This window comes from Hemicordylus capensis, chromosome 6 (genome assembly GCF_027244095.1).
Source record: "Hemicordylus capensis ecotype Gifberg chromosome 6, rHemCap1.1.pri, whole genome shotgun sequence".
Classification (NCBI taxonomy): Eukaryota; Metazoa; Chordata; class Lepidosauria; order Squamata; family Cordylidae; genus Hemicordylus; species Hemicordylus capensis.
In genome coordinates, this window is record NC_069662.1 from 86,889,938 (window position 1) to 86,908,508 (window position 18,571).

At 43.9% G+C, this 18,571-nt stretch overlaps 1 long non-coding RNA gene across 1 annotated transcript; it reads left to right on the forward strand.

Moving 5' to 3' along the window:
• Positions 1-9,691: 9,691 nt before the first annotated feature.
• Positions 9,692-15,124, forward strand: LOC128331482 (uncharacterized). The gene is made up of 3 exons (XR_008310321.1): positions 9,692-9,770; positions 13,684-13,757; positions 14,625-15,124. It is a non-coding gene; the product is annotated as an uncharacterized LOC128331482 (long non-coding RNA).
• The last annotated feature ends 3,447 nt before the right edge of the window (positions 15,125-18,571 follow it).

The following is an 18,571-nucleotide window of genomic DNA, read 5'->3' on the forward strand; positions in this document are numbered from 1 at the left end:
GATCACCAGGTGGAGGGATGGCTATCCAGGAAGCCAAATCTTCACCAAGAGTCCATGGTGATCAACAGTGCTGCAAACATAACTAAGGCAGCCAAGAAGGATTCATTTGTGTCCATCCATTGTGTGGCACAAACTCTGAACCTTGATGTGTGGGATGCTCTTGGCCCTTCTGGGGCTGCGGTCAGGCAAAACATCCCTGCTGAAGGCTTTGGGCACCAATCTGCTTCTGCCATGGCTGCTCTTGTGGACAGGTGCCACTAGATAGCAGCTTTCTTCCACCGGAGCGAAAAGGGTAGGTATATGCTTAAGGAGAGGCATTTCCCTTTACCGGTAGAGTTCCTTTTGAGCCAACTTGGTTTGAACTCGAACTGGGTCTGATTTGACAGTGCACAGAACTGGGCCGGGTTGGCTCAAATCCAGTTCAGATTTGAAACGAACCAGCTTTGCCACTTTTGTGCGCATCACTAGCTGATAGTGGATTCTGGGTCAGTGATTCTTTTTGGGCCATTTCTGGATTGTCTTTGAAATGTGCATTCTGTGTTGGGAGGGACAGATTCCCTTTTACCTTGTGCTTCTGTTGTGTTTTTCAAGGCAGAGTTGCAAAGTTGTCCACTCTGCTTATTCTTGCCATAGGGAACAATGGGGAACTTAAAATACCCCATTGTTCCCCAAGGGTAGCTCCTAGGGACACCAGAGTGGTGCTAGATACCACCCAACCCACAAAAGTGGGCAAGTGGACAATTTCAAACAAATGTTTAACCTTTCCCCATTGGATCCTATGGGGGGGTTAGGGAAAAGCTAAAAACATTTTTAAAATCACCCGCTTGCCCATTTCTTTTGTGGGTTGGTTGGTAGGTCGCACCCATCATTCCCTACAAACTGACCCACTTTGGTGTCTCTAGGAGCTACCCATGAGGAACAATTGGGTGGTTTGAGTTTCTCATTGTTCCCTATGGCCGGAATGTGCACAATTTTGCAACCTTGCCTTGAGACATCCCCACTTCACAGTTCTTTTGGTCCATTTTTCACTGGTTAGTCCAGTGCTCTTCATTGTAAGGCCTGGGGGCCAGTGGCAGCCCCCATCAAGCCTAATCAACCCTAAATGCAATCCCCTGACCAATTGTTGATTGTCCTGTTTGAAGCTTCAGCCAAAGCGAAATACTCTTCACAGCCCCCCGGGCACCATGTGGAGGTGACTGTTCCCACCATGCAGTGCTGCATTTTGCTAAGTGCCAGTGGGACTGCTTTAAGGGAAATTGAATCTTCTTGAGCCCCCAACATCTTGGAAGGTGTGCACAGAGTGCTGGGAAGTGTCACCTTTTCCAGCGCTTTCTTCCTAGAGCTCTTAAGAGAGGGCCTCTTAAAGGGCCCTCCCAGCACTGAGAAAAGCGCAGTACAGTACAGTACAGTACAGTACAGAAGTTAGCACAGTAGGAAATGGCTCTTACACTGAACGGGGTTTTTTTTGCCAAAGTGGTCCGCGTTTAAAAAATTGTGAAGACTACTCGTTTAGTCTCTGCCATTGCCTCTGCTTTTAAAACAGATTTTAAAAATAATTTTAATAATTTTGCTTTACACTGTATCATCTTATGATTGTAAACCACCTCTCTATTGACTGACAAAAACCAATACATAAATTTGTGAAACAAACCAATAGTTTTAATACTAGTTCAATATATTACAAGTTTGTTTTGGCTATCGGCTATAAATAAAGTATCTATCTATCTATCTATATCACAAGTAGATATATAGAACCAACTGATGATGAAAGACCCAAAGTCCCTTAGTGAATTTCATTATATAGGCCTCACACATTTCCTTTTTCTTTTTTCTGTTTTGAAATTATAAAACTCAGTGGCTCACACACATTTCCATGTCCACAGGCATGGCATGTCAACCCACACTTGTTCTAATTTTGTCACATAAAGCACAAATATTTGTGCCATCTTGGCTGTAGTTCCAGCCAACTCAAGAGTGGAGAGACACTGCTGAAGAACCACCCAGGACGTGCCATATGCTCAATAGATCAAATAGGTCTTCCCAGTTGTCTATGTTTTAACAAGATCTATAGTAGATTCCATCTGTAACTGCAGACATTAATTTTGTTCCAGATATTTAGCAGCAGCAGCAACAGCAATCCCATGTATTTGCAGTAGAGTGTGTGTTGTATTTCAAATGCCAACTTGGATGGATGATGCACACCCCCTGGAAGCATCTGCGTCTGCATTTAAACGGATGGGGGAGTGACAGCAAGATCGAGTTCTTCTTCTGACAAGCCTTTGGCAGATCATTGGTTGTCATCAAACCTATTCCATTTCTTGCTCCCTGCCAGAAGTTCCACCTACATGCCTGATGGCAATTAGTCCTTTGGAGGTGCTAATGAATAAAAACAGCATGCATACTTTGCAGGGTTGAGAAGACTATCCCTGTCCATATATCAGCTCCATATATAATATGAACCCACACAAACACACAGCTTCCCATGTCTCCATCCACATGCCAGTAAATACCCATCTCCTTACTGATATTTGAAGAGGGGGATGTTGACAGTCCAATAATACAGGAGTCTCATTTCTCATCATGAATCATTACCTGTTTTTCAATAACTCATGAACTGCGAACATTAATTTAGGTCTACTGAAAACTGCATACATTACACCCATCTTTCTTTCTTCTTTGCACCAACCCTACCAAACATATCTCGAAGCTAAAAGACTATTCCTAATGTCTCCCATGTGCTGCCTTCTAATTCAAGTGCCCTCATGATTTGCTGGTTCAAACACAGCTCAGAAGAATGAGTGTTAGATGCAGAGTGACATAAGCATGTATTTATAGCTTGGTATTTATGGTATTTATGCCTTGGCCAGTAACAGAAATTTCTCAAGAGAAAGTCTGTTTCTCATGACATTTCTAGCTCAAATACTGCATATCTAATATGTCTGGACAGCTACACAGACTTGTTGGTGAGGCACCAAATATTTGTATTTCCTCCTTAGCTAAATGGCATACTTTTCTATGGAATTATTGTGGTTCAGTAGGAAAAGGGTTCCACCCCGCAAAAGGTAGTCTTGATTTCTTATACATTGAGGTGCTTCACACGATTGCTGTGAACCGCCTCAGTGTGGTCTGCAGGCAGAGCTTAGCCCGCTCTCCTCACAGATGAATAGCCATTCGTAGCTGGGCGGCCAGATCGGCTGCCCACACAGCTGCTGGCTCCATTACAGAGCCGACGGGAGCTGCAGGGATCAGGGGCCATCTGGCCCCGGAAATTTCAGGATGCCCCGTGAGAGTGTGTGGGGCACCCTGGAGAAATCCCCAAGCCCAGTAGGCTGCTTGCAGCCTCCCAGTCGGGGGTTTACTTGTGAGTCACTGTGCGCCGGGGCAACACATGAGCAAAAAAATGAGATTAACAGAGTGCTCACTCCGTTAACCTCATTTAAGGGGAGGGGGAATTAGACGGGCTATCCGCCTTGGGAGCACCGGGCTTGCAGACGGGCCCGGTGGTCCCCATGATACCTGGAAAGTAGGCTAAGCTCCCTTAGTCTGCTTTCCAGTGATCGTAGGAATAGCCTCATTGAATGGTTGTATTCTAGTTTATGGCAATAATATCTCAGTTTGCCACATAAGGGTAATCTTAATTCATAGCAGATATCAGCCATCAGGATGGAAGGCCTGAGTAACTGACAACTGAAGAAAAATGGCCAGATCATCTCTTTAGCACGAAAGGATCAAACTCAGGTTACTTAAATTTATATTCTTTTTTGACATATTTTTCTCACTTGTATGTGAAGTATCCATCAAGAAGATCAAATCACTTTTGAACAATTGAACAGATGGCAATTACTATGTGAAGAACTGAACATATGAAGCTACCTTCTACCAAGTCAGACCATTGGTTCATCAGGTACTGACTACCAGTGTTCCCTCTAAGGCATGCACATGTGCACACATACACACAAGTTTTAAATGTCCGCTCAATTAATTTTAGATCCCGCTCAAGTTGAATCAGGAAGGCTCCATTCTGAACACATGTGCGCACACATTGCCTTGACACTGCCATCCAGAACAGAACTCATTGTGTGTACAGATGAAAATAATTAGAGGGAACATTGCTGACTACTCTGATTAGTAGAAGTTCTTCAGAGCCCTCAGCAGAGGTCTTTCCTGGCTTTGTAACCCATGATACTTTTTCAGTGGACATGCCAGTGATCCTTTTGCATGGACACATGTGCTTTACCTTGAGCTACAGCCCCTCCTGCTCCCATACAATAGACTCGCCAAACATTATGTCATCCGCAGGGGTGGAGCTATAGTTGGGCAGAGGTGTATTTATGCCAGTCTTGTTATTGACTGGGTATTTTTGTGGTTCTTCGCTGTGAGCGAGGAAGAGAATTATGGAAACACTCAGCCAACAACAAAGTCAGCTGGGAAATGAACACTAGAAAGCTGTGCTTGCCCTTCTGGATGCTGGTCATGTCCTCTGTGTGGGATGTCACACATGGGGGTGGGGGTGGCTGGCACACACCGGGGGGGGGGCGCTGGGGAGAGACGAGTCCACTCTCCCCTAGCTATGCACCTGATCATCTGCATTTTATGTTCCCATAAAAATGGAGAAGGTGAAAGAAGACTGATAGATCTTTATTGTAGATGTATATTTTAAATACTGCATATGTATCACAGCACACAGTTATGACCTTTATCAGTCTTAACAGACAAAGGTCTCACTGATGAGAACGCCACCAGCATTTTTTATTATTATTATTATTATTATTATTATTATTATTATTATTATTATTATTATTATTATTATTATCGTCATCATCATCATCATCAAACATTCCACCTGGGCTTAATAGAGAGCATTGTTTCCTTTTGGAAAGAGAATTAGGAAAGAATCATTGTTTCATCACATGGTGAGCCACATTATTTCCACAAATAAAGGTGAGATCAACATAAGCACACTCCCTTCCCCTTTCCTGTTTACACAACTTCTTAGAAAAGTCAAGGCATCCATGCTAAAGCATACCTTTAATTATAGTGGTACATGCACATATTCTCTCTCTCTCTCTCTCTCTCTCTCTCTCTCTCTCTCTCTCTCTCTCTCTCTCTCTCTCTCTCATAGCATCCTTCACAGCTCATGAAGCCCTTCTGTTGTGAGCTGATGGCATTGCCTGCCAGGGCCCAGTCGGTTACCCGGGCAGCAATGCAGCTGGCATACATCTTGTAGAGGGTGCTGCACAGAGAGATGGGGCGCCAGTTGCTGGGGTCAGCAGGGTTGCCCTTCTTGTGGGCCAGGACAGTCATGGCCTTCTTCCAGGCAGTGGGCATGTGTCGGAAGTGCTTACAGCCATTGAAGATGGCGGCCAGCACCAGGCAGCCTGGGTCGCGTTGCTTCAGCAGGCTGTAGCAAATGCCATCCTTTCCGGGGGCAGTGTTCTTGGCTCTTCGCAGTCTGGCGTTCACCTCTTGTGGGGTGAAGTCCCCGGTCAGGCAGGCGTGTGTCTCAAGGTGAGGCAGCTGGGGCAGGTTGTCAGGACGTGGGGTGTCTCTTCGGTCGTCTCTGTCGAAGAGGTTGGTTACTACATGCAATTGAATTCCAGTCAACCTTGGGGTTTTTTTCATTGTTCTACATATTTTTCTGCAAGAAAGTCTTCTCCTGGATGTGAACATTCCTGAATAAAAGAGAATCAGGGAACTTCACATGCAGCACAAGTCAAATCACCATAATTGCTCACCTGACTCTTTTCCAAACAAGAATGGACAATCTATACAAATAATACTTAGTGAAGACAAGTATGTGTCTGTGCTGTGCTGCATGGTGGCCTTCTGCAATGAGGAAAGATGAAGATACCAGTGATCTTTTCTGGAGTGTGGCTGGGCGGTTCCACACAACTGTGGGTGATTCCATCCCTTTATTCCAAAAAATCACAATATTTTTAAATGCTTAAAATGAATTATGTGTTTATGATCAAAACACTAAGGGACATACTGAGAACACAAAATGTACTCTTGAAACAACCCCTAGGAAAGACAATAAAGAAAATTGTGTGGTTTAAAAGTCCACATTTTGCTGTGTTAAAATTACAAGAGGGAATGGCATTATCATGAAATTGTCTGTGTGGGGGGGGGGCAGGAGGAGGCCTTTTCCTGCTTCTACATCCTACTTAAAAATGAAAGGGCATATTTTGATTTTTCACCCAAGTGTGTCTATGGTGTGAATTATTTACAAGTCTGAGACTAGGGATATATGAGCTGGCTCGGTTTGAACCAGGCTTGATGTTGAACTGGCTCAGCTCGGCAGATTCAGGATCAAACCGGACTGGCCTGGGCCAGTCCAAGTTCAAACCAAACTGGGCCTGGTTTGAACCAAGCCACGTGGGAACACTACTAGTAAAGGGGAATCCATTATGAGATAGCGTGGTCATGAAAACAGCCCATGCAAATGTGCGGAGGTCACTACAATGGTCTCAATGTGTGCAGAGGCCCGAACAGGGCCCTCGGTGGCCCAAGCTATACAAGGGAAGGCTGGTAGTTGTAGCAGGGAGGCACCACCACTAGTACTTTTAAGTACTAAATGACCCCCTCCCACCCCTCTAGGTTTAGGGAAGCCCCTCTGCCCCTTTATTGGTAATGGGGAATCCTCACCAGATTCCCCTTTACCAGTAGAGCTCTGTACTGCTTCAGACCTGTTCAGCGGTCAAACCAGGCTGAGTCCAGTTCAACTGGAGCCAAAACCGAACCGGCAAAGCCAGTTTTATGCACACCTCTATCTGAAACAGCAATCCTATGTACACATAGGCTCAGTTCAGACATAAAGTGGAGCCAGTATTGAATCCTGATTTTGTATGATGTTCATGTACACATTTTGTACGTGGGACCCCCCTCCACATCGCACACTCCTGAGGCTGGGGATGTCACACAAAACATATGTTCAATCCTGGCTTTGCATTACATCTGAACCAAGCCAGTTTTTAAAATCCCATTCAGTTCTGTGGGCTTACTTCTGCACTTGGACATAAAATTAGGGTGTTAATATATTAATTATACAAAGGCTGAAAAAGCATACTTCCTACCTAATCTCCATTCAGAAATACTTCTAATATATAATTGCATTATATTTGCCTGATTTGCTTAGCCAGTAAAGGTTTTCTATTTTTCTTTTCAGCTAAATGTCAACTAAGGATTAAAAATAAAATGGAGACAAATAGTAACAATAAAGTAATATTTCAGGTACACGATTATCTTTCAACGTATTTTTAATTTTGGCACAATTCAAAATAACTTCGCACACAGTAATCACTCCAACTGTTGACTCATCCTCACGTCCACATGGCTTCATTAAAAAAAATTATCATTTTTAAATGATCAAAACATAACATTTTGCTGGAACAGATGCCTTGTTTGCGCAAAGTGCCACATTTCTTTATTATTCAAAATGCTTCAATTTTAAACAAAACATGAGTAATAGCTAATGAGTAGGGAAAGGTGCTGAGGGTAAAGTCTGCAGTATGGCTCACTATAGGGCTGTTCTCACGACCATCCATTTCAAGGTAGGAGGCTATTCAGTAAACCCAGCTATTCAGGCTTGGGTGGCGCCATGGGAATCCCTCCAACACAGCTTTCTCAAACCTGGGTAACCCAGACTGTCTATCCTGCTCTTAAATGATGTAGGAGGGAAAGAGTCCTTTCCCACCTTTTCCTCCCTGTCATGCGGGCACTTGCAGTTTTTTCACTCCTCAGAACACCGCCCTGCCCACCCACCTCCGCATAGCTACCACAGAGTTCCATGGCCAGAGCAGTCAACAGGGAGCAGACACTGCCATCATGAGGTTGTTGTTTTTTTTAATCCCAGGCTTCTGGTGGTGCAGTACATGCTGGGAAGGCAGGGGCATGTTTGGAAGACCAACCACAGTGGGGCAGGGCTTGCAGCCCCCAATTTCAACTAAAGCTGCCGCTGGAGTCTCAGTCATCTGGGTGTTAGTTTGCAAACCCAAACAAAGGTTCTGGTCATCTGGGAGTCACGAGGTAGGAGCACACCTGCCCTTCTACCTGCCCCCAGATGGTTGTGTCAGCAAGCCTTATGTGTGATCATCATTCACGGCTTGACTTTGACACAAGCATATGATGGCATCTCCTGCTTTTCTTTAAACTGGTTAAAAAACTGATTGGTTAATTCTGCCTTCACTATTTACCCAAGTCAAAGCAAATGGACATTTAATACACTGCAGTCACAGGGACTTGCAAATGATTCATTTGATCATTTTGGATGCTATGTTGTATAGCCTACACCTTATTTTTTCCCTATTGTTAGGTCCCAAGTAAGACACCTACTCTGGTAGCTAATGAAGTTTAATGCCTGTGATGATTTGACAGCTCTTCTCATCTCCTTTATATTTCTGTTTTTCTCTATAGACATCACAAATAACCCTTGCTGAACAATCCTCTAGATTCTGACAATGTATTTTTGTCTTAAAGTTTGTTCTGAAAAGAACAGATAATGGTATTATTATTGCTTGGCTTCTACAAATGTGCTTGTGGATCTTATAATCATACCCCAATGATAAACTTTTAAAAAACAATTCCTTGATACTCTGCGCTTATGAAAATCAGAATGGCTTTCATGGAGATCCTAGTGGTCTCCAATCCAGACACTGATAAGATTGTTTCAAAACCAATCCCTTGCAGTTCAGCCCTATCTTAGTTTATCCAGGTATGTCCTACTGTCTTCAGTGGGGCTTACTCCTAGGGAAGCTTGCATAGAATTGTAGCCTAGGTCTATGGAATACCTTGCTATGGGACTGTGCGATGGATGACTCAGCTCTAACCCTAGACATGATTTTGAGTGAGTTCTGTACTAATTACAAGCTAATCTTGGCTCACAGAAATCCCCTCCTGCACACACACGTGCGCGCGTGCACACACACACAATACCTGATAGGGAACTTGGCAGCTACCCCACTCCAGGAGCATCACAGCCCTCTCTCCCATTCATGGCAAAGATTAGTTGTTCCGATATTTCTGCTTTGTAATCTAGGAAAATTACTTTCTTCACTCTAGAATAAAAACATGTGTTCATTTCTCCCTCAGTTCTTTTTTGTTTTGTAATGGACATGTGTCATCCTAGATCAGCCCATCTCTTTGTTTGGTCTTGTTGCTTAGTCATCTTTGATAGAAAAGAAAAACCTGCCCAGAGGGCCAGGAAGATGAAGGGTCATGATAAGGGAGAAATATGAGGAAGCTAAATGATTAAATAAAGCATTTCTCCATAACAAAAACACAGAAGATGTGAAAACACACAATGCCGGCTTCATGCTATGATTAATTCTTATGTCACACACACAGGAAGTAAGAATCACTCAAGTTCAGTCATAAGGATTGTTATCAGAAGCAGTCTTCAGTTTGCTTCAAACACAAGCAATACAGTAGCTAGTCTCACTGTTGTACTGAAAACTGCCTTTACATTTATTTGCACACAAAGGCCTGGTCATACGTAATGCGCACGCCCCGTCCCCACACTCTCCCATACGTGTTCATACCTTTGGGAAAGGAGTCTCTCTGCATTCAGCGAGACTGCAGAGAGGTGGGGGAGCTGGCTGTGCAGGCTTCCTTCTTTCCTGAAGGACAGCCTGCACAGCCAATAGGAGCCAGAGCAAGGGAGGAGCTTCCTCCCTTAACTCTGGTTTTAGAGCAATGAAACTGCCAGCGTTCATATGTAACACTGGCACAGGGAAGCTGGTGGCCGAGCAGATGAAGCCTAGAGAGAACTAAAGGTGACAAAGTGCGGTTTGGGGAAAGAAGCCCTGGGTCCGTTGTTGTTGTTGTTAACTGTATTTCCCCGATTTGTACATTCAAGTTTGGGAACTGGAGGTGAAGGAACCTCCGGTTTCCCATTACATATGACCCTGGCCAAAGAAAACCAATGAACCAGGCCAAATCCAGGGCTGACTTTGGATCAGTGCCTCTTGGGATAGCTACCCCTTTTTAGGCACAGAGAAGAAAGTGCTTCCATTACACACAGAAACCTTTTCATATATAAAACTCACTTGGTAAAGAAAAACGTTTGTTTTAAATTATGGTCTTACAGGCAGAACTGCACACTCCCCCACAGAGGCCTGCAGAAGCCATTGGGGAGCTCGGTGGAGAGTGTTTTGTCATTTGGTAAAGGAAGGCGATCCCTTTTTGTGTGGCAAAACACACTCCACAGAGCTCCAATCAGCATTATTGGGGTGGGGTCATAGCTCAGTGACAGAGCATCTGCTATGGATACAGATGGTCCCAGGTTCAATCCCTAGAGTCTCCAGGTAGGACTGGGGAAGACCTTTGCCTGAAATCCTGGAGAGGAGAGCTGCTGCTAATCCGTGTGGTCCATACTGAGCTAGATGGACCATGGGTCTGACTCAGTATAAAGCAACTACCTATGTATATGCCCTATTTAATTCATAATAGCAACATGCCCAAGAAGTGGGTCATTACAATATGATTCACACTAGGCTGCTTCAAACATCACATGCAGCCAATATTTTTTTGTAGGAAATATATTTATTTAACCTAAGCAAGGAAATGACTTGATTAGCAAGCCAGAGGTTACCGGTTCGAATCCCTGCTGCTATTTTTACACCTATATCGGGCAGCAGCGATATAGGAAGATACTGAAAGGCATCATCTCATACTGTTCAGGAGGAGGCAATGGTAAACCCCCCTGTATTCTACCAAAGACAACCATAGGGCTCTGTGGTCGCCAGGAGTCGACATCGACCTGACGGCACACTTTACCTTTATATTTAACATACCATAACTAGTGCCACAGATAATCACCAATATTTGGTTTGTTGAATGGTATCTTGGTTTGTTTGGGTCCCACCAAGTCCTCCTGCTCTCCCATGAAGTGCCCAGATTCTGTCCAAGCCTACTTTGCCTTACCCTGCTTATTGCAAGGCATCACCTTGTCAGCTACCCTCTCATCGCTGGTCTGATTAGTAAGGGAATGTAGACTCTGAGCACAAGCTCATTTGGAAACACAGAAGCTGAATTTCCTTCTCCTTCCATAGACATTGACCAAGCACAGTTAATTATTTCCTATCCATTTCAAGACTAGCAGAAAGCAATACTATGAGGCTGTTCTCACACACAGCCAAGACCGGGCTAAGCCAGCCAAGCCCAGGCTTGGCTACGCATGAGAACTGCCGAGATCCTGGCAAACCTGCCTGCGGAGAAATTAACAACACAGAAGTACAACAAATATCAAAGAGACAACGCCTCTAAGCAGACGTAAATTACATCTATAAGCTCTTTCAACCATAGGTAATTTGATTGATTGATTGATTGATTGATTGATTGATTGAAGCGCCGTCAAGTCGTCAACTCTTAGATATTTGATATCTGAGTCAAATTTTGATATAAGCCCTTGTTTAAGGTCCTGGGTTCCCAGAGTTCTGGATTCAGGTAATGTAACTGGTGTTACCAAAGAGGTATAAGCAAATAGTAAAATCCTACTGTCTGGTTCACATTTTAAGAACACAGTTTGCTGTCTTATATACACTTACCATAGAATGAACACAGTGAAACTTATTTTCAAGAAAATATACAGGAGTGCGCTGTAAATAGTTGGCACCCAGTCCGTTTCTGGGCCCCATGCAAAGTGCTAGCTTTAACCTTTAAAGCCTTAAATGGCTTGGGACTGGTTTACCTGAGAAAACACCTTGCCCCATGTGTCTGGACTCAGATCTTAAGATCTCCATTGGAGACCCTGCTCTGAGTGTCCCTGCCAAACGAAGTGAGGCAGGTGGCTACTAGGGAGAGGGCCTTTTCAGTGGCATTTATGGAACAGCCTCCCTTGTGAGGTTTGCATGGCATATTCACTTTGTTCTTTTAGATGCCAGGTGAAGATCTTTCTGTTCACTCAGGCTTTTTAAAATTGACTTTTAAAATTGATTTCTTTAAAAAGGGGGTTTAAAATTGTTTTATTTTGGGGTGGGGGGGGTATGTTGTATTTTTATTGGATGTTTTAATGATGTGTTGTGAGCCACTCAGAGAACAATTTGTTATGGGGCAGCTAATAAATAAAGTTGTGTTGTTGTTGTTGTTGTTGTTGTTGTTGTTGTTGTTTTAGTTGAACCACTGCATAAGATTTAAGCTTCATCTTGTGCAGCATTCTGGTTCCAAACCGGGAAGACTAGAAAGATGTTTGAGAATCTTACAAATTGATGGAGGATAACCATTCTCTATTCTATGTCCCCAGGAATCAGATAGAGGTAATCAGAAGTATGAAATGGAGATTCTATTAGCCAGTGTAGTCATTATTGCAGCTGTATTTCATGAATTTCTCCAATCACCTTTTTAAAGTGATGTAGCACTCATATATCTTGAATCTAGTGCCAATTAACTTCATTGGATAATCTCATAAGAACAGCCTTGCTGGATCAGACCTAAGGCCTATCTAGTCTTGCACCCCACTGGCCCACTAGAAGCCTTGAAATGCATTCTACCAGGAGATAGAGGTATGTTTCCTCTCCTGCCTCTGCTCCTCCACAAATGGCATTTGGAGGCTTCCTGCCTCTGAACATGGAGGTAGCATATAGTAGCCACACAGACTTGAACTCCATGAATGTGTCTAACACCTGCTTAAAACCATCCATAAGTGCATAAGAAATTCAAATTCTAGTGGTTGGAGGAAGGAAGGAAGGAAGGAAGGAAGGAAGGAAGGAAGGAAGGAAGGAAGGAAGATTCTCTCAATTCACTCTGTCCATGAGATTTTGTCATGTTTACCTACATATATACATTCTATATTCCATGAGATGGATACTCATGTTTGTATGGATACTTATGTTCAATACTCAGCCCCAATTGGCACTGGGTCCTCATTGTGTATACATGTGGTGCAATAAAGGTATGTCCCTGTCTCATACATTACAGGGTAACACCACAAATATACAGACCAGAACAAAATTACAAATCATAATGATCTAGCACTATTTCACAACAGCCTTCTAAGCAGATACTTCCAAGCAAACAGGATCTATGAAGCTGCCTTATTCCGGGTCAGACCAGTGGTCCATCTAGCGCCGGCCTGCTCAACTTAGGCCCTCCAGCTGCTTTTGGACTATAACCCCCTTTAATCCCCAGCCACAGTGGCCAATAGCCAGGGATTATGGGAGTTGTCGGCCAACATCTGCAGGAGGGCTGAAGTTGAGCAGCCCTGATCTAGTGGCACAGTACTGTCTATAGGGCAGTCATGCAGCATAGGGAAACACTAGCCTTGCCAACCCTCTGAGGCTGCTACGTGTAAATGGCAGCCCCGGCAGTTCTGCGCAAGAGTGCACTTGCAAAACTACCCAAAACAGCACGCATATACTTGTAAATAGCAATTTCCATTGGAAACCATGGAAGTAGCACTGCGCAAGTGTGCCGGCACTCGTTTAAGTGGTTGTGCCAGTGCACTCTTACACAACACCACCAGGGGGCCTTTTACATGTGCAACAGTCCCAGCAGGTCAGGATTACTGGAGTTTCATTGCTCATCATGTCAGCCACTGACTAGTAGAAATTTTCCAGAGTTTCAGACAGTTGTCTTTCCCAGCCCTAACTGGAGATTACAGGGATTGAAACTGGGAATTTCTGCATCCAACGGGCTCTACAGCCAAGGAGCTGCTACTCAGTCTTATCCCCAACCCTTTCTAAATCTCAGGAACTGCACCTCAAGCACTTCGTATTCTCCAAGAAATTAGAAAACCTCTGCCAAACAAATTGCAAGGGAATGAGGTGAGAATGAGCTACGCAACAAAATTCCACATGGCTGTTTCATTTTACATTTATTATGCCCATATATGTATTTTAATACAGTTATTTAGTACACTAAGCAAAAGTTTTACCAAGTCATAAAGCATAAAGCTATAATTGAATAATATGAGATACAGTTATTATAATTATAACATTGTGAGTAGGTTATAATTATAACAATTATATTTTGATAATCAGGTCTGATTTATGGAATCATCAGAGACTAGATTTCAATTAGAGGAGACACAAGTCAGGTACTTGGGAAGGAATGCTGTATTGAGACAGTCAGTTAAATGCCTCAGCAATCAACACTACTCATATCTTCAGTAGCTGTGTTTAATGCAAGACAAGTATGTTTTAATTGGAAAGACATTTGCCTTATTTAGTCAAACATAGCTGAAGGAATGCCTTTACATTTGTCTAAACTATGGGGGCAGCCCCTTCCCCCCCATCTCAATGACACATTGCTAGAATATATACTTATAAAAATTAAACGTTAGTTTAAATTTCAATAGAGTGAAATATAAAGCAAGAGTGTTGTGTAGTGGGGGGTCCATTTAGGTAGGTCGCAAAAGGAAAAGGAACACTTTTAAATGGTGTGTGGGTGTGGCCAAAAAAATTCCTTAGTTTTTCTTCTACAAACAACCTGTCTAGACTTCAAATATTATCACATTTATCTAACACCACCAGTCAGTCTCTTGAATACTAAATCAGACATTACATTTCCTCTAAGAAAATGACATTTTCCCTACACTTACTTCGAGCTATGAGTAAATAAAATCTTTTAGAATTATGCTAATTGCTGTACACTGGAACATAGAGCGTAACACCATATTTACTTCTTCACAGTTGAGAGCTAAAAAATTTAAGACTACATTTTGCTTAGAGAATCACCTTTTCAAAAGTTCAACAGTTCTGAAGCACACATGGACTCTAGTATGCGGGAAGCGGAAATGGTTGCCTCATTCATTTCAATGCAGGCAGCAGATCTGTCTTCAAATACCTTTTTGTGCATTGTTCTGTTTACTCAGTTTAAATGAAGAGATCAAACCACACCCTCAAGAGCTCCATAGACATACATATGTAGAGGATTGCTACCTTGGTCTGCCGTACTAGGAAACAGTAATCTGTAATTCCAGTTCCATCATGCTCCAGATCCAGATGAACAATCGTGCCTATAACAACTGGCCACTGATGGGCCAGTGTGAATCCTTGAAGGTGTCCTCTATGGTAGGACTACAGCTACAGCAATTCAGAATCTGAACAATTATATGTTCAGATTCAATACAGTCCTTATCAGCAACATCGTCATTGTATCATTTTTTATGCACCTGATACTATATTTTCTGTATTAGACTGTATTGAACTCCATCTGATGATTGAATGGCTGTTTACATGCTTTCCTGTGTTGCTGAAGGTGTCATAAAACTTGTCATTTAATTTGGTGATGTGCCAAACACTGTGGAAAATGATGTGGAAAACACTGAGGGAGGGAATAGCGCAGTGGTGTTTGGAGCTTTAGAGCCAAAAACTTGCAGCTGCACCAAGCATGTTGCATCAGTTCACCTCCCAATCACTGGGGGGGAGGCATGTAGAATTGTACATTACTTATGCCCTGCAGTCCTGCCCCAACACAAATGTGCTCAAAAAACCCTCCCCCTGCATCCACACTTACAGCATTTGTCTGAAGTGAGGAACTGCTATAGCCATGAACAGAATCTAACAGATTCTTTCCCTGATGGACAGGTTGGACATCCTGTCCAACCTGAACACAGAAAGAATTGGTTCATGGTTACAGTGTTTGTCTCTTCAGACAAATGCTGTATGTGTGGATAGCACAGAGGTGTGGATAGCATCAGCACCAGGGCAGGGATCACATATGGTCTCAGAATACTGTATGTGAGTATAGCATCTCCACTCTTTTTTAACATCTAAAGAGGGCTAAAGAAGAAACCTAAATATTATTGTAGTCCATTGCACATAGTCATAGCGTAAACAAGGTGTTGGGCTCCATACAAGGCAAACATATAAACTACACCCTTATGTTAGAAACTGGGAAGACTTCAGACTTACACAACCAAGCTATTGTAGTTAAACAGTGTAGAAAAATAGCTCCTAGTTTTCTTTAATCAAATTTTATGAGCTACATTCTAGAGGCATACAGTTATGCTGCTGTACAGAAATGTGTCTTATTGTTTCTCTTACAAACTAGTCTTTGTGCTCTAAACTCACATTATACCAAAACATTGGCATTCTCAGCCCTAACCACAACATTACATTTGTTTGTTTCTTTAGACCAACACTAGAAAACTGGATTTGGCAATCTTTGAATTGTGTGACAACAAGATTATTTAGATTTTCCACAGAAAAGGACTATTCTCAGACTATTATTGTATCCTGCAATCTCTATGGCAGGACATGACAGAGGAAACACCAAGGCCACATTTGCACATTAGGGATGTGCGAACTGGCTCAAGGTCAAGCTGGTTTACCATCGAACCGGGCCTATTCGATGGCTCGCCCTTGAGCCAAACAGGGCCTGGGTTTGGATCAACTTTAGGAATTTTTTTAGAAAAAACTTTTAGAACCCCTGAATTGGCTTGAGATTGAGCCAAGCTGAGGGAGTTCAGGGGTGTGCAAAACCGAACATGCCTGGTCTAGTTTGAGTCTGGTCTGGACTCGAACTGAACCAGGCAAAATGTGCACACCCCTATCGCACATAATGCAAAACTGGAGATAAAATGGGGCAGAGGTTGGAATGCAGTTACGTCCGAATGCGTGCAACTGGAGTTTTGCAGCAAAAGCAACTGGCGGTTTGCATCACCAAACTCCAATTTCAACCTTTGGTTTGTAGTTAGTTTTGCCGCCGTAACATGAGGTTTTTTGGCAGCAGTGTTATGTCCGAACACAGACAACACCATAACCATGGTTTCGTTTGCTTTCTAGAGCTGCAGTCATAGAGTCAGTGGCACAGACCCACCCAGGATTGTGCCTGCTCCATGCCTGGGGTGCTTTGTGCTGGCTGCCTCTCCAAGAACTGACCCCACCCCCTTGTCTCTTATCAAACAAAGCAGTTGCCCAGCAACAGGGACAATGTCACGTTCCATCCCAAGCTTGTCAGCCTATCAAATGGCAAAGTAACACGGGACATTCCTTCTTCCCACTCTGTCCCTTGCTCCCTCTCCTGGCAATCAGGAGAGAAAGGGGATATGATGGTAAGATAGACACTAAGTGTTTTGCTCTCTGAAAATGAAGCAGCAATGATGTATGTTTACAAGCACATTCCTTCGAGATGGCAACACAGGCAAGGCAACCCCATGAGAGCACTGGGACAGCAACATATGGCAGGGCAGCGATGCCCGGGGTCAGGATTCAAAGGCAGCCCCAACTAGGATCTTTTGAATAGCTAAAGTCTATTATTTGTGTCGTCCCTAGGCTTACTCATGAGAAGGACCAGGCAGCAGGATCAGCATTGCCCCAGTGAAAGGAACAATGTGACATGTGATGGCGACAGATGCTATTCCTGAGCAGACCGCTCACTCATAAGAGTTTAAGGCCATGGAGATACCCCTTCACAACCAATGAGAAAAACTGTCTGTGGGGGCAGGGGTGTCAAGCAGAATCTCTAATAGTGTGATCATAATCCCATTCTCCCACAGACTGCTCTCTCATGAGAGTGTCAGGCCATGGGGGCCGGAGGGCAGATGCCACCCAGCCAGGTTGCTGTATATAAGGAAGCCACCCCAGCAACAGCTCTCCCTTTCTTGTTGACTGCCACCAAGAAGCTGTCAAAGCATGCCCCCAGCCATCCTGTTTGCCCATTTGAACATATCCACCTTTGGTTTTGCCCAGAACAGCAACCCCACTCTACAGGGCTCTCTGGAAATTGGGACTCCCCACTCCCATGATTGCCTGTGGCAGCAGATCTGCATACGGCACAATGCTGGTCCAAACCCAGGAATTTTGAATGAGAGTAAAGATCTGTCCTCACTCCCAGTGTTTCCCTAGTCTGCACATCTGGCTATGCCTGGACACATGATGCATCAATATCTCTTTTGGTAGCGTGAAGAGGAGAGGAGAGAGTAGCTGTGCAAAAGTTCTATCATTGACCAGAGAGACTGGGCTGCCACACAAATGGGGGCCCCATTGTGGTGTTAGCTCAACTCATGAACATGCAGTCCAAAGGAAGACTGAGGGTTTTGACAAGCCTAAGGTCCTCCCCAGTAGACTAGCCCTCTGATGATAGTTCTAGTCTGCTGGTAGCAAGCCACTGCGGGGCAGGAGTGTGATTTGTTCTCCATGGACTGCTTTGCTGGGGTGAGCCCTTGCAAGAGCATCCTTGGTCACAGCAGGCTAGACCCCAGGATTCTTTGCCCTCCCTCATATACATATCCCCTCCAGGAAACCATCATGTTCCCTTTGCTTTCCTCCATAACAGGAAAATCGTGTCCACCAAGATCCCGCTCCCCTCTCCCACCAACACAAACACACAAAATTGTGCTTATATGAGATAGTTTTGTTTCAGGGCTATGATGAGGGCAGCGGTACAGCCGCTGTCAGATGAAGGGCTTGCATGGCATGGCATTAAAGGAATTTAAATGTCCTTTCCCTGTTGAGGGCAGGCGAGCCATTCTGAAAAGGCACGAGATGCACTCAGCACACCCCATTCAAAATCGTGGCCAATGGCTGCCACTCTTGTGGTGTGCTGACACCTTGCCCACACTCTGAGTGCTCTGGATCTTGCTGGGATGCAGCCTCAGCGGACCAGGAAGAAGGAGAGCTCCCCTGTCCTGAAA